We start from the raw sequence: 13676 nt of genomic DNA, 5'->3' as shown, positions 1-13676 counted from the left end.
TAAGAGAGAGAGACAGCGAGAGAGAGAGAGAGAGAGAGAGAGAGAGATCAGTGAGAGAGAGAGAGAGAGAGTGAGAGAGAGAGACAGTGAGAGAGAGAGAGAGAGAGACAGTGAGAGAGAGAGAGAGAGAGAGAGAGAGAGAGACAGTGAGAGAGAGAGAGAGACAGTGAGAGAGAGAGAGAGAGAGTGAGAGAGAGAGAGAGAGAGAGATGAGTGAGAGAGAGAGACAGGAGAGAGAGAGAGAGAGACAGAGAGAGAGAGAGAGAGAGAGAGAGAGACACAAAGTGAGAGAAGAGAGAGACACAGAGAGAGAGAGAGAGAGAGAGAGAGAGGAGAGACAGTGAGAGACACAGAGAGAGAGGAGAGACAGAGAGAGAGAGAGAGGAGAGACACAGAGAGAGAGAGACAGGAGAGACCAAAGAGAGAGAGGAGAGACACAGAGAGAGAGAGAGAGACAGAGAGAGAGAGAGACAGAGAGAGAGGAGAGACAGAGAGAGACACGAGAGAGAGGAGAGACACAGCAGAGGAGAGAGACAGGAGAGACAGAGAGAGAGAGAGAGAGAGAGAGAGAGAGAGGAGAGAGACACGAGAGAGAGAGAGACAGAGAGAGAGGAGAGAGAGAGAGAGACAGTGGAGAGACACAGAGAGAGAGAGAGAGAGACACAGAGAGAGAGAGAGAGAGAGAGAGACACAGAGAGAGACAGAGAGACACACAGAGAGAGAGAGGAGAGAGACAGAGAGAGAGAGAGAGAGAGAGAGAGACAGACAGAGACACAGAGAGAGAGAGACAGAGAGAGAGAGAGAGAGAGAGACAGAGAGAGAGGAGAGACACAGAGAGAGAGAGAGAGACAGAGAGAGAGGAGAGAGAGAGAGAGGAGAGAGAGAGAGAGAGGAGAGGAGAGGAGAGGAGAGGAGAGAGAGAGAGAGACACAGGAGAGAGAGGAGAGAGAGAGAGAGGGAGAGAGAGAGACAAGAGACACAGAGAGAGAGGAGAGAGGAGACAGAGACAGCGAGAGAGAGAGACACAGAGAGAGAGAGACAGTGAGAGAGACAGTGAGAGAGAGAGAGAAAGAGACATGGCCTTATGGACAGGAGAAATACTGACCAGACAGTCCCAGGGGGACTTTAGGACACTTAGGTTTAGGAGCACACACACATAGACGAACACGAGAAGGAGGAAGCAGAAAGGAAAGGAACCACGTAGATGAAAAATATGGACACAGATAGTGGATAGCATTGTAGTATACAGAAAATATAGAAGAAAGTGAAGAGAAAGAGAGGAGGAATGGAAATGGACATATAGAAGAATGGACACAGAGGAAAGGACCAAGGAATGGAGGAAGAAGGAAGGATAACATGGATAAAGAAATGGAGATAGATTTAATGGACACATAATATGGTAGAGACATAGACAGTGATGGAAGGAAGTACTGGAGGTGGAGGAATGGAAAATGGAGAAAGGATAGTATAGGGAGAGAAATAGATGAAAGATGGATAAGGAAGCTTTGGTGTGAATGGAAAATATGGATGGATGGAAGAAGAAAGAGTAGTGGATAAAGCTGGATGCTTCTGGAAAGAGAAGGAAAGGTAGTGAGCCCAGCATGAAGAAATATGGTGAAACAGGGGACACATGGGGATAGTGGGAATGAATGTTTCACAATTAGGAATGAAATGAAAGGAAATGGATATATAGAAGGGAATTTAATGAAAGAGAGAGGTATGTAGGACACTTGAACACTGGAGTATGGATGGAGGGAATGGAGACAATAGATGGACATATAGTATGAGAATGGATAGTATATAGAAGGATAAGGAATAGTGACATAGAGAGTGGAGAGAGAATGGATATGGAAGAGAAATAGAATGGAGGTGGAATGGTAGATAGTGGAGCAGGAATGAAATAAATTGAAATGGAAATGGAAGATAATGGAATAGATGTGGATAAACAAATAGAATTGGAAATATAAAGGATGGAAGGAGGAATAGATGTGGATAAACAATGAAAATATAAATAAAATGGATAGAGAAAGTAAAGATAAAGGAGGAAAGGGATATAAAGAAGGGAATAGTAAATAGATAGGGAGAGAGAGCACATGGAGGGGTGGATTTAGGTGGTGGGGGAATTGAACCCAGATCTCCCACACCAAAGGCATGTATTATATCCACTGCTCCATCACCACCCATATATGTAACACATATCAAATATAAGATTTCAGCTTTCAAAAAGACCAAAATAAAACCACATCACAGGAAATAATGTTTCATATTTATCTCATTTTTAACCATTTTAAACTTTAACATTGAAAATAACTTCCTGAGATAAGTTAAAGACCCTTTAATAATAAAGTTAGATAGATCATTATGAAGGTCAGAAGGTAAAAGTTACATATAAATTATATAGTTATATCTCTCAGACAGATGTTTGGGTGAAGATCTTTCAGATTATTGAAACTTTACTTTATTCAAACTGTCTCTCTGCTGCCGACTGGCACGGCCGTCCACACCAACAACTACAACTAGAACAGTAACCTTAGTCTAGATCCACCACGGACACCTTCCAGGATCGCTCCGGTCCACCAGATGTCCCTCATTTAGCCCAGATGTCCTTCATTTAGCCCAGATGTCCCTCATTTAGCCCAGATGTCCCTCATTTAGCCCAGATGTCCTTCATTTAGCCCAGATGTCTGTCTCCTTCCTCTGTCTCTGTGTCGGGGTTCTAACCTCCGGTGGATTTGTGAGGACTATGGTTAACTGCTCCTCAGATCTCTGCAGGGTAAATCCAGACAGCTAGCTAGACTATCTGTCTCTCTGTCTTTCTGTCTGTCTGTCTAACAGCTAGCTAGACTATCTGTTGCTCTGTCTGTCTGTCTGTCTAACAGCTAGCTAGACTATCTGTCTGTCTGTCTGTCTGTCTGTCTGTCTGTCTGTCTGTCTGTCTGTCTAACAGCTAGCTAGACTGTCTACCACATGTTCCACCAGAACCAGTTCCTTCCTGAGACTATTTAGCAGAGGCACCGTGGCTCCGTCCGGAGCTTAGCCCCGCCCACGATGATTGTGATTGGTTTAGAGAAATGCCGATAAACCAGAGCAGGTTTTTCTCCCATCCAGGAATGCTGTGGAGACTAGCCAGACCTTCCTCCACAGCGCTGTGGAGGAAGGTCTGGACATGAGAGACTACCGTAACCATAACGATAACGATGTGAGGGTCCACCCTGATGGAGGATCTGCTGTGTCAGGGGTCTACAACACACTTTTTTACGTTGCACAGATAAAGAAAAATAAATACACGAGGGTTTGGAGAATCCAACAAACTGTTACTGGAGTCTTCTGATTTTAAAGACACATTCATAAATCTAGTTTTTTAAACCAATATTTAAGTCATGTCTGAATCGTGACTCAAGAATACGAAGGTCTCAGAGACGCTCAGCAGCCAATACATTTCATCTGTTTCTTCTTCTTCATCTTCTTATGAATAAGATCAGATGAATGAAAGATAACCTGGGGCCCACGGCACTCAGACATCCAGGAGATGCAGATCGATTCTGATTGGCTGTCGGTGACAGTGATCTCAAAGACAGAGCTGGGTAATTAATCCAGTCTATATCTAATGATCACAACAATCTACATCGAGAAAAACTATTATTCTGCACATTACGCTTGTGAGAAAACTCTTATTTTGTCCTGTGTTCTTTCTTGAAAACATTTAAATATATATTTTACATTATTTATTTTAATGGAAATGTCCCAGTTGAAGGTGTTTTCACTGTTGATTATTACTCCAATAATAAACAACTTCTTTCCAAAAGTAATCGTGTTAAATAATCCTGATTTCCATATTGACTAAAATAAACTTGATTAGGATTGTTCCCTAATGGAGCAGCCCTACCCAACGATAACATTCACTACTGTCGCTGGTGTTACACTTGTGGTGGAGTTAGAACGATTTAAAATACATATTTCTAGTTCTGGTTGTAGTTCTGGGTGTGGACGGCTTTTAAAGCTAATGAACAGTAGAGTAGACGGCGGGGTCATCTTCAGGGGGGCAGCATCAGAGCCGTCTCTAACCCGAGGAACAGAGTAACAACATGATCAGCGCCTCTCCCCCTGAGGGCGCTTGGTGGGCGAGCGCTGGCGGCCGGTTTGTAAAATGAACCTCAGAGTAGGTGAGTCTACCGGAGTCTTCTTCAGCCTGGGAGAGGAAACAGAGAAAGGTCAAAGTGCTCCGATGTCTTTAATAAGCATTATAAAAACAGATCTGCAGGTCATGTGATCAACGTGGTAACAGATGGTTGTGGATCTACTTCCTCAGTTTAATTTGGGTTCTACCGCACGCTGTCTGGGTCTGTGTTCCTGCATGGAGGTCCTGGATGATGTGGTCCTTCAGGAACCCTCTCAGTGTGTTTACAGCAGGACTATCTCAAATATAGCTCTCATTATAAACAGCAAATATATATAATTATAATAAATCTGATAAATTACCCATAAAAATGAGATTTCTATCAATCAAACAGCTGTGCACTCAGAGTTTAACATCATGTTGAAGGTATTTCCTCCCTCAAAACCAACTTTTTAAATATTGGCAACACTGAATTATGAAATCATGCATGAAATTCATTCATGTACTACTTGATGAACTCTCAGTAATGCAGAAGGATTGATAGTATCTCATGCATGACAATAATAGATAAAAACTGTACACCCATAAAATAATCAAACAATCACATTTTTAATCAGTCCTGATGTAAGTTCTTGAGCATCGTAAGACGAAAATGTGATCCATTGTGCATAATAACAATAATTCCTTTAGTTTAAAACCCCCCCCAGTAGCGTTCTCTGTTGGGTCTGTGACTGAGAGACAGAGCTTCTGTTTCTGAGCCCAGAGCTGAAGCCTTTCAGAGTTTCTCTTACTGTATTTTGAAGGTTAGCTGCTAATTCTACACTACCAACTTCTACTTATGAGAAATATACCAATATATTTAAAAACTACAACTCCCACTATAGACGCGGCCCAGAATCTGTTACAAAGCTTGAGCACTTGTAGTTCTTCCGGGGTGGGTGGGAGGACGTGTTCGGCTTCGTTCTGTTTCAGATTGATGCCGGCCGGCTGAGCAGACAGTACATGAGACAAATACATGAAACTGTATTTGATTATTGATGCTATGTTTATTGTTTAACCCCTCAAATACAACGTTAGACAAAAACATCAATATTACGAATATTATGTATTTGTATCTTTTCTATCCGCCGAGCGGTAATTACGACGTCACTTCCGGAGTCTTCAGCTGATTTTTTTAAACGTTATTACGATGCATAACTTACTGGAACATAACTGAGCAACACGTTGTTGCTGGTGACAAAACCACTGATTATATATATTATATTTATTACATGGCTTGCTTATATTCTAATGTAGAATGCAGTCTGTTATTTTCTTGATAACAGACCGTTGCTAAGTATAACACACCGTTGCCATGCATAGCAGAGCGTTGCCATGGACGCAGTTCTGTTCCCTCTGGAGGAGAGCTATCAATCGATCCGCTGAAAGAAGACTGGCGTCGGGGTCCTGATCACCCTGCCGTTGTTGTGGTCGCTATAACAACGCTCTACGTGATCCCTTACGTACATTGAAGTGATACTGGCGTTAAAGACCCGCTGATCGCTGTCTGATTCTGTGAATGAATGCCCGCAATGCATCGTGGGACATCGGCTTTGAATGCGCCCAGCTCGGCTCATATCGTAACCTACTGTTCTGTCTTATTTACTGTAATATTTACCGGTAATAAGACCGAAATAATATTATTAAAATAAAGAAATGCATACCATGATAACAGCTAAATACATGTTGAAAGATGTAGCGTTATAGTTTTAAAAATATCAATAAACAACAAAGCAATCCAGCTTCCCTGGCCGAAATAGACCGAAATAATAACATTAAAAGAAATACATATAAACCGTGATAAGATCTGGTGAATAAATGTTGAATAAAACAGCGATTATTGGGCTAAAAATACCAATAATATCAAAGCTGTATCCAGCTTCTCTGCTGCAGCCCGACTGGCAGAAAGTTTCGTGCTGTGATTACGTAAGATGCTTCTCATTGAAATACATTAGTATAAAAAACGTGACCCCAACACGTAAATCTTCACAATAACGTGAGGGTATCACGTCCTTCTCTTTCTGCTCTCAGTGAAGATGGTCACTTTCTCTCCCTCTCCCTCCCAGGCCTACCCTGCTTGCTATCTTGTCTCGTGTTGTCTGCTGTTAACTTTTAGAGACTCTCCCTGCAAGGCTCAGGCTCTACAAACCCAAATTATGGAACTGACTAACTGGTCTCTCAGCGCAATTGACACTGTATTCTCGAGGAGGAGCACTGGTACGGGTGAGCCAGCATGTCCTGACGGAGCGTTTGCTGCGGGGTATACGATGGACGGCTGGGAGAAATGGCGTGTCGTGTGTCTCGCTGCTCTCTCCGTGGAGGACGCTGAAGATATCTACCTATTCGGAACCATGATAACTGGACTGCTGCTGATTGGAGGATGCTTCGCCCTGGTTTATCGAGAAATTAAAAAGACTCTGGTAGCTGTCCAAAGCCCAAGGAAGCTGCCTGGCCTGACTGAAGCTGTTGACAAAGCGATCAGTTTGCAAACTGGGACTATTAATCGCGTGATGGAATTCAACATGGTAATGACCCGCGGCTTGGATACCATCATGCAGAAGGTCACTGAATTGGAAAGAAAAATTGACCAGTTGAACGGATGAACAATAGAATGACTGTTAAATTAGAGCAGCCATTCGTGTAGACCAAACAAATTTAATCTTTCGGCCCCCTTATCTTGAACGGACTTGCCAAGGCCGTTCTTGAGACAAACAGTCACCCTGTTGGGGCTCTGCGAGCGAGACGCTCTTGTTCCTCCCCCGTCTCCCCCACTGCCTGATGATTGTCGTATCGGTTCTGGACTGTTCAGGGGCGTCACCACGGCAACGTGCTGTGTTATCGCTATGACATTCTGTGGACTGAGACACTAGTGGGCTGCTGGGCTGTGCATTTCTCAGCAGGCCAAACCCCCCACCCTTACCCACGCCCTACCCCGAGTCCCACGCCTTCGCGGCGAAATGTGCAACTGTACATTTATGTTATGTTGTATTGTGTTATGTTATGTTATGTTATGTGCAGCAGTGCAAATGTACTGTTGTGTGCTTATGTGCTGAGGTGTTTTTTCCTGTTCCCAAACTGTTCTTATCTGGATGAGGACAGTCTGAGAGCTGCTTTTTTGTTTCCCTCTCCTCTCCTCATGTCATGCTGTATCTGCGAGAGTTAGGAGAGAGTTGAGATGGCGCCGCATATGGCGACTCGGTGTGTTTGTGCATGTTGCTTTAATGTTTTAATGTGACTTGCACCTACGATACCACGACACATCCCTCGTGTGTGTAAACATACTTGGCAATAAAGCTTTTCTGATTCTCTTCTGATTCTCTAATAGATTTAATTTCGTAATGCCATCACGAACTGACGTGAGACTGGGTTGATCCCTCCCCAGTAGCGTTCTCTGTTGGGTCTGTGACTGAGAGACAGAGCTTCTGTTTCTGAGCCCAGAGCTGAAGCCTTTCAGAGTTTCTCTTACTGTATTTTGAAGGTTAGCTGCAGTGATAACGCTGTAGTCATCGTTGGTCTCAGCAGCGCTTGGTTTGGAGTATTTGGCGCTAGAGTAACCTGAAGAGATTTCTACAGGAGGAGACCGTCTCTGTCCGTCCTCTCTGATGTCCTCGTACACTCGGTTGGTCTACAGGAGAGGAGCTGTTTAGTTTTTATTATTATCATAAACTGATGATGATCACAGTTCTCAGATGTTCTCAAACTCACCTCTGTGACAGCATACTCGGTTTCCACGGGACGTTCTGAAAAACACAAGTTTGTTTAGAAATGACCCAACATGAAACATGGGGCTCATACTACCACACACTGAGACTTTAAAGGCCGGGACACACCAAGCAGACGGCCGAGGACTAGTGGTGACGGAGGCCACTGAGGCAGCTTGTGTGTGTGCAGCAGTTTGTTCTGAATAAACTAACAGCTAAAAACTAAAAGAGAAGACACCGCCTCCCCACACTTCCCTCCATGTTTACTGTCAGCTGGTTTGCTACTTCCTGTTTGGTGAAGAGAGAAACCTATTGGTTGTTGACGATGTTCACGTCATTGGACTATTTGCATAAGTCAAGATTGAGGTCTGATAACAGATAATCCCCAATAAAAGATCCAAGAACCATTTAAACCATTGAGATGTACCTTCCTCTAAAGCTGAACAAGTTGTGCAGCAGTTGTTTAGTCTCAGTGACAAGTCTTCAGTGAAATGATGAAACAGAGAACTAATTACACATCTGAAGGGGCGGTTCTACTGTAGAAACATAAATGGTGGACATGTGACAGTAAATGAACTTGAATGGTGTGTCTGTTTTAAAAGTGCGTTGTCATGTGAAGAGAGAACAAACAGTTCAAACTGTTGTGTGAGAAAAGGGAAGTGCCAGTGGTGTGGTTGCTGCCTCTCTGCGTGTGTTTCCTGTTGCCTCACCTTTGGCTTTAGACCTCCTCCTCCTGCAGAGTATCAGCACAGACAGAGAGACCAGGACCAGGACCAGGACCACCAGAGTCAGACACACATACAGCAGCACATCTGGAGCAGTTAGAGGAGAGATACACAAAAACACATGTTGTGTACTGGACTCACAGGTTAATGAGGCCCCTGCATACACTTTATAGTACATACACATATTTAAGTATTTAATGCATATGACAATATGCATTGCTTATCTGGAATACCTACAGTATTTGCCTAATCTTTTTATTTTCTACTTGTAACATAACTTATTCTCGTCTGAAAGTGTTTTACGTTGAAATGTTACAAACTTAGTTTGTAGCCTCCAAGTATTTATTTTGTTTTTATGTCAGCATTAGGAAAGTGTTAATCCTGCAATGGATGGGCGGCCAGAAACAAAAATAAACCATTTATTCTGTCAGATTATCATGCTTATTGCACGACTACCAAATCAGTCAATAATTTATCTCAAAATATTGATTTAAAAATGATTTCTTGCTTCCTCTAAATAAAATAATCCGTTACGTCTCTACGGTTGGGTCCATTGTACCGTAAAATCTGAACCCTGAGACAGTGTGTACATGTACCTCTAGGTGGTGGTGTCTCAGTGTGTACATGTACCTCTAGGTGATGGTGTCTCAGTGTGTACATGTACCTCTGGGTGGTGGTGTCTCAGTGTGTACATGTACCTCTGGGTGGTGGTGTCTCAGTGTGTACATGTACCTCTAGGTGATGGTGTCTCAGTGTGTACATGTACCTCTGGGTGGTGGTATCACAGTGTGTACAGTAACTTCCGTGATGGTGTCCAGTGCGTACATGTACCCTGGGTGTGTGGTAACCCAGTGCGTATTACGCTGAACCTGGTGGTGGTATCCAGTGCGTACGTAAATCTCCGGGTGGTGGTGACTCAGTGTACATGTAACCCCTGCGTGGTGGTGTCCCAGTGTAACTTGTAACCTGTGGTGGTGCCTCAGTTGTACATGTACCCCGTGGTGGTGTCCTCAGTGTACATGTACCCTCGTGGTGGTATCCCAGTTGTACTACGTAACCCGGTGTGTGGTGGTGTCCGTGTTCTAACCTTGCGGTGGTGGTGTCCCAGTGTACGTAACCTGGTGGTGGTGTCTACATGTCCCATGGTGTACCGTACTAGTACCTTGGTGTCCCAGTGGTTACGCACCTCGGTGGTGTCCATGCGTAAAGTAACCTCCCGTGGTAACCAGTGTCCTCGGTGGTGTCCCGTACAGTCCTGGGTTTCCCAGTGTGCTACAGTACCATGTGTGCTCGTGCGTTACGTACCTCCGTGGTGGTCCCAGTGTGTACAGTACCCCTGGTGGTGGTGTCTCATGTGTACATGTACCTTGGCGGGTGGTGTCTCGTGTGCATAGTACCCCAGTGGTGGTGTCCCAGCGTGTACATGTACCTTGGTGGTGGTCTCAGTACTACGTAACCTGTGGTGCATCACAGTGTATAACTCTCGTGGTGGTGGTCCAGTGTATACAAAATCTCTGCGGTGGTGGTCTCGTGTACAGTACCTGCTGGTGTCTGTGTGCGTACATACCTCGGTGGTGTACCAGTGTGTACACATACCCTGTGATGGTGTCTCAGTGTACAGCACTCCTGGTGGTATCCCAGTGTCTACGTACCTTGTGTGTCCCAGTGTGTACTTACTCTGGTGGTGTCTCAGTGTGCTACGTACCTCCTTGTCCCAGTGTGTCAGTCCTTGTGGTGGTGTCCCGTGTGTGACCTCTGTACTACGTACCCCCTGATGGTCCAGTTCGACCTGTGCCACCCCTGTGTGTCCCTCTGGTGGTGGTAGTGTACATGTACCTCGTGATGGTGTCCGTGTGTACTGTACCTCTGGGTGGTGGTGTCTCAGTGTGTACATGTACCCCTGGTGGTGGTATCCTAGTGTGCACGTACCTCGTGATGGTGTCCGTGCGCAATTACCCTGGTGAGGTGACCAGTGTACACATGTGATTGTCCGTGTAGTATCCGTGGTGGTTCTCGTGTGTACACGCGGGGTTCAGGATTACGTACCCTGGGGTGGTCTAGTGTGTACATACCGTATGGTATCAGTGTACATGTACTCCCCAGTGCGTACACATCTCCTGGTGGTGTACCAGGTAACGTAACCCCCCAGTGCGCATTATGTACCCTTGCGGTGGTATCCCAGTGTACATTGCACCCCCAGTGCGTACATAACTGGTTGTCCGGTGGTCGTACCTCTGGTGATGGTGTTTGTGTACATGACCTCTGGTGGTGGTCTCGTGTGTACTGTACCCCTTGGTGGTGTCTCAGTGTGTACAGTACCCCTGGTGGTGGTATCTCAGTGTGCATGCGCCCTCGATGTGTCCCAGTGTGTACTGTACCTCGCTGGGTGATGGTGTCCCGTGTGTACATGTACCCTCGTGATGGTGTCTCAGTGTGTAATGTACCTCCGTGGTGGTGTCTATGTGTAATACGTACCTCCGGTGATGGTGTATCAGTGTACTATGTAACCTCCAGCGTGCGTACATGCACTCGGGTGGTGTTCCAGTGTGTACGTACCTTCCCAGTGTCATACTTTGGTGGTGTCCGTATTAGTACCTCTTCCAGTACTAGCCATGGTGGTGGTGTCTCAGTGTGTACATGTACCTCTGGGTGATGGTGTCCAGTGTTACTGTACCCTGGGTGGTGGTGTCCCCAGTGTGTACATGTACCTCTCCTGGCAGTGTTAAATCTCAGTGTGTACATAACTCTGGTGCATGGTGTCTCCAGTGCTGTACACTCCTTGGTGTCCGTTTACATGTACCCCTGGGTGTGTGTCTCATGTGTACATGTACCCCTTGCGCTACGTAACCCCGTGATGGTGTCTCCAGTGTGTACATATACCTCTTGGGTGGTGTAAACCAGTCTGCGCACGTAATCTCTCCAGTGTACATGTACCCCTGCGGATGGTGTCTCAGTGTGTACATAAAATCTCTCAGTGTGTACATATACCTTCGGGGTGTAAGTGTTCAGTGTACATGTACCCTTTCAGTGTTACATGTACCTCTGGTGGTGTTCTCAGTGTGTACATTACAACCTCTGAGTGATGGTGTCTCAGTGTGTACATGTACCCTGCGGTGTCATCAGTGTGTACATGTACCTCTGCGTGGTGGTGTCTCTCAGTGTACATGTACCTCTCAGTGTCCTACAGAATCTCTGGGTGGTGGTGTCTCAGTGTAATATTACCCTTCTTCAGTGTACATGTAAAAACTCCGCGGTGGTGGTGTCTCAGTGTGTACATGTACCCTGGGTGGTGGTAACTCCAGTGTGCTATGTACCTCTGGGTGGTGTCTCAGCGTGTACATGTACCTCTGCGGTGGTGTCTACAGTGTGTAGTACCCTGGGTGATGGTGTCTCAGTGCGTACACGTATCTCCTGGAGTGATGGTGTTACCAGTGTGTACACGAAACCTGTGGTGGTGTCTCCAGTGTGCGTACATGTACCTCTCTCAGTGCGTACACATAATCTCTGGGTGATGTGTGTCTCACAACAAATTATAAGTGTGTACATGTACCCTCTGCGGTGGTATCCAGTGTACATGTACCTCGTGGTGGTATCACAGTAGTACATGTACCTCTGCGGATGGTGGTTCCAGTGTGTACATGTACCTCTGGGTGATGGTGTCTCAGTGTGTACTGTACCTCTGGGTGGTGGTATCTCAGTGTGTACATGTACCTCTGGGTGGTGGTATCTCAGTGTGTACATGTACCTCTAGGGTGGTGGTGGTTCTCGTGTGTACATGTACCTCTGCGGTGGTGGTGTCTCAGTGTGTACTGTACCTGGGTGGTGGTGTCTCAGTGTACATGTACTCATGTGACCTCTGGGTTGGTGTACCAGTGTGTACATGTACCTCTGGGTGGTGGTGTCTCAGTGTGTACTGTACCTCTGGGTGGTGTGGTGTCTCAGTGTGTACATGTACCTCTGGGTCGTGTTGTGCTTGTGTGAGGTGTGCTCAGTGTGTACGTGTACCTCTGGTGGTGGTGTCTCAGTGTGTACATGTACCTCTGGAGTGACTGGTGTCTCAGTATGTACATGTACCTCTAGGTGTGTGTCTCCAAAGTGTGTACATGTACCTCTGCGTGTGGTGTCTCGTGTGTACATGTACCTCTGGGTGGTGGTGTCTCACGTATACTACATTCCTCTGGTGTGGTATCACTTTAGTGTGTACATGTACCTCTGGGTGATGGTGTCTCAGTGTGTACATGTACCTCTGGGGGTGTTTCCAGTGTGTACATGTACCTCTGGGTGGTGAATTCTCGTGTGTACCGTACCTCTGGTGGCATCACATGTACTGTACCTTGTTGGTGTCTCAGTGTGTACAATCTGGGTGTGTTCAGTGTGTACTGTACCCTGGGTGTGGATCTCAGTGTGTACATACCTCTAGGTGGTGTTCTCTGTGTACTTGTATTTTTTCATGTGTACTGTCTCTGGTGTGTGTCTCAGTTACTGTACCTTGTGGTGGTGTTCAGTGTGTACTACCTCTGGGTGTATTCAGTGTGTAATGTACCTCTGGGTGATGATATTCATGTGTACATGACCTCTGTGGTGTGTCCAGTGTGTACATGTACCTCTGCGTGGTGTTCAGTGTGTACATGTACCTCTGGTGTTTCAGTGTGTACATGTACTCTGGGTGTGGTGTACCAGTGTTACATGTACCTCTGGGTGATGGTGTCTCAGTGTGTACATGTACCTCTGGTGGTGTTCCAGTGTGTATGTACCTCTGGTGATGGTTCTCGCGTACATGTACCTCTGCGTGTCGGTGTACTGTACCTCTGGGTATGGTGTATCAGTGTTACATTACCCTCCAGTGTGTACATGTACTCTGGGTGGTGTGTCTCAGTGTGTACATGTACCTCTCTCAGTGTGTACATGTACCTCTGGGGTGAGTGTGTCTCAGTGTGACATGTACCTCTGGGTGGTGGTGTCTCAGTGTGTACATGTACCTCTCCAGTCGGTACATGTACCTCTGGGTGGTGAGTGTCTCAGTGTGTAATGTACCTCTCTCAGTGGTGTACATGTACTCTGGGTGTGGTATCTAAGTGTGTACATGTGACCTTG

General features: G+C 45.8%; 1 long non-coding RNA gene across 1 annotated transcript; it reads right to left on the bottom strand.

Moving 5' to 3' along the window:
- Positions 1–4135: 4135 nt before the first annotated feature.
- Positions 4136–8606, bottom strand: LOC120555202. The gene is made up of 4 exons (XR_005638652.1): positions 8568–8606; positions 7862–7896; positions 7623–7781; positions 4136–4189 (listed from the first exon to the last, which is right to left on the bottom strand). It is a non-coding gene; the product is annotated as an uncharacterized LOC120555202 (long non-coding RNA).
- Between the last annotated feature and the right edge of the window lie 5070 nt (positions 8607–13676).

The sequence above is a fragment of the Perca fluviatilis genome, unplaced genomic scaffold, assembly GCF_010015445.1.
Source record: "Perca fluviatilis unplaced genomic scaffold, GENO_Pfluv_1.0 PFLUV_unplaced_scaf_260, whole genome shotgun sequence".
Classification (NCBI taxonomy): domain Eukaryota; kingdom Metazoa; phylum Chordata; class Actinopteri; order Perciformes; family Percidae; genus Perca; species Perca fluviatilis.
This window is presented reverse-complemented; position numbering and strand designations above follow the sequence as displayed.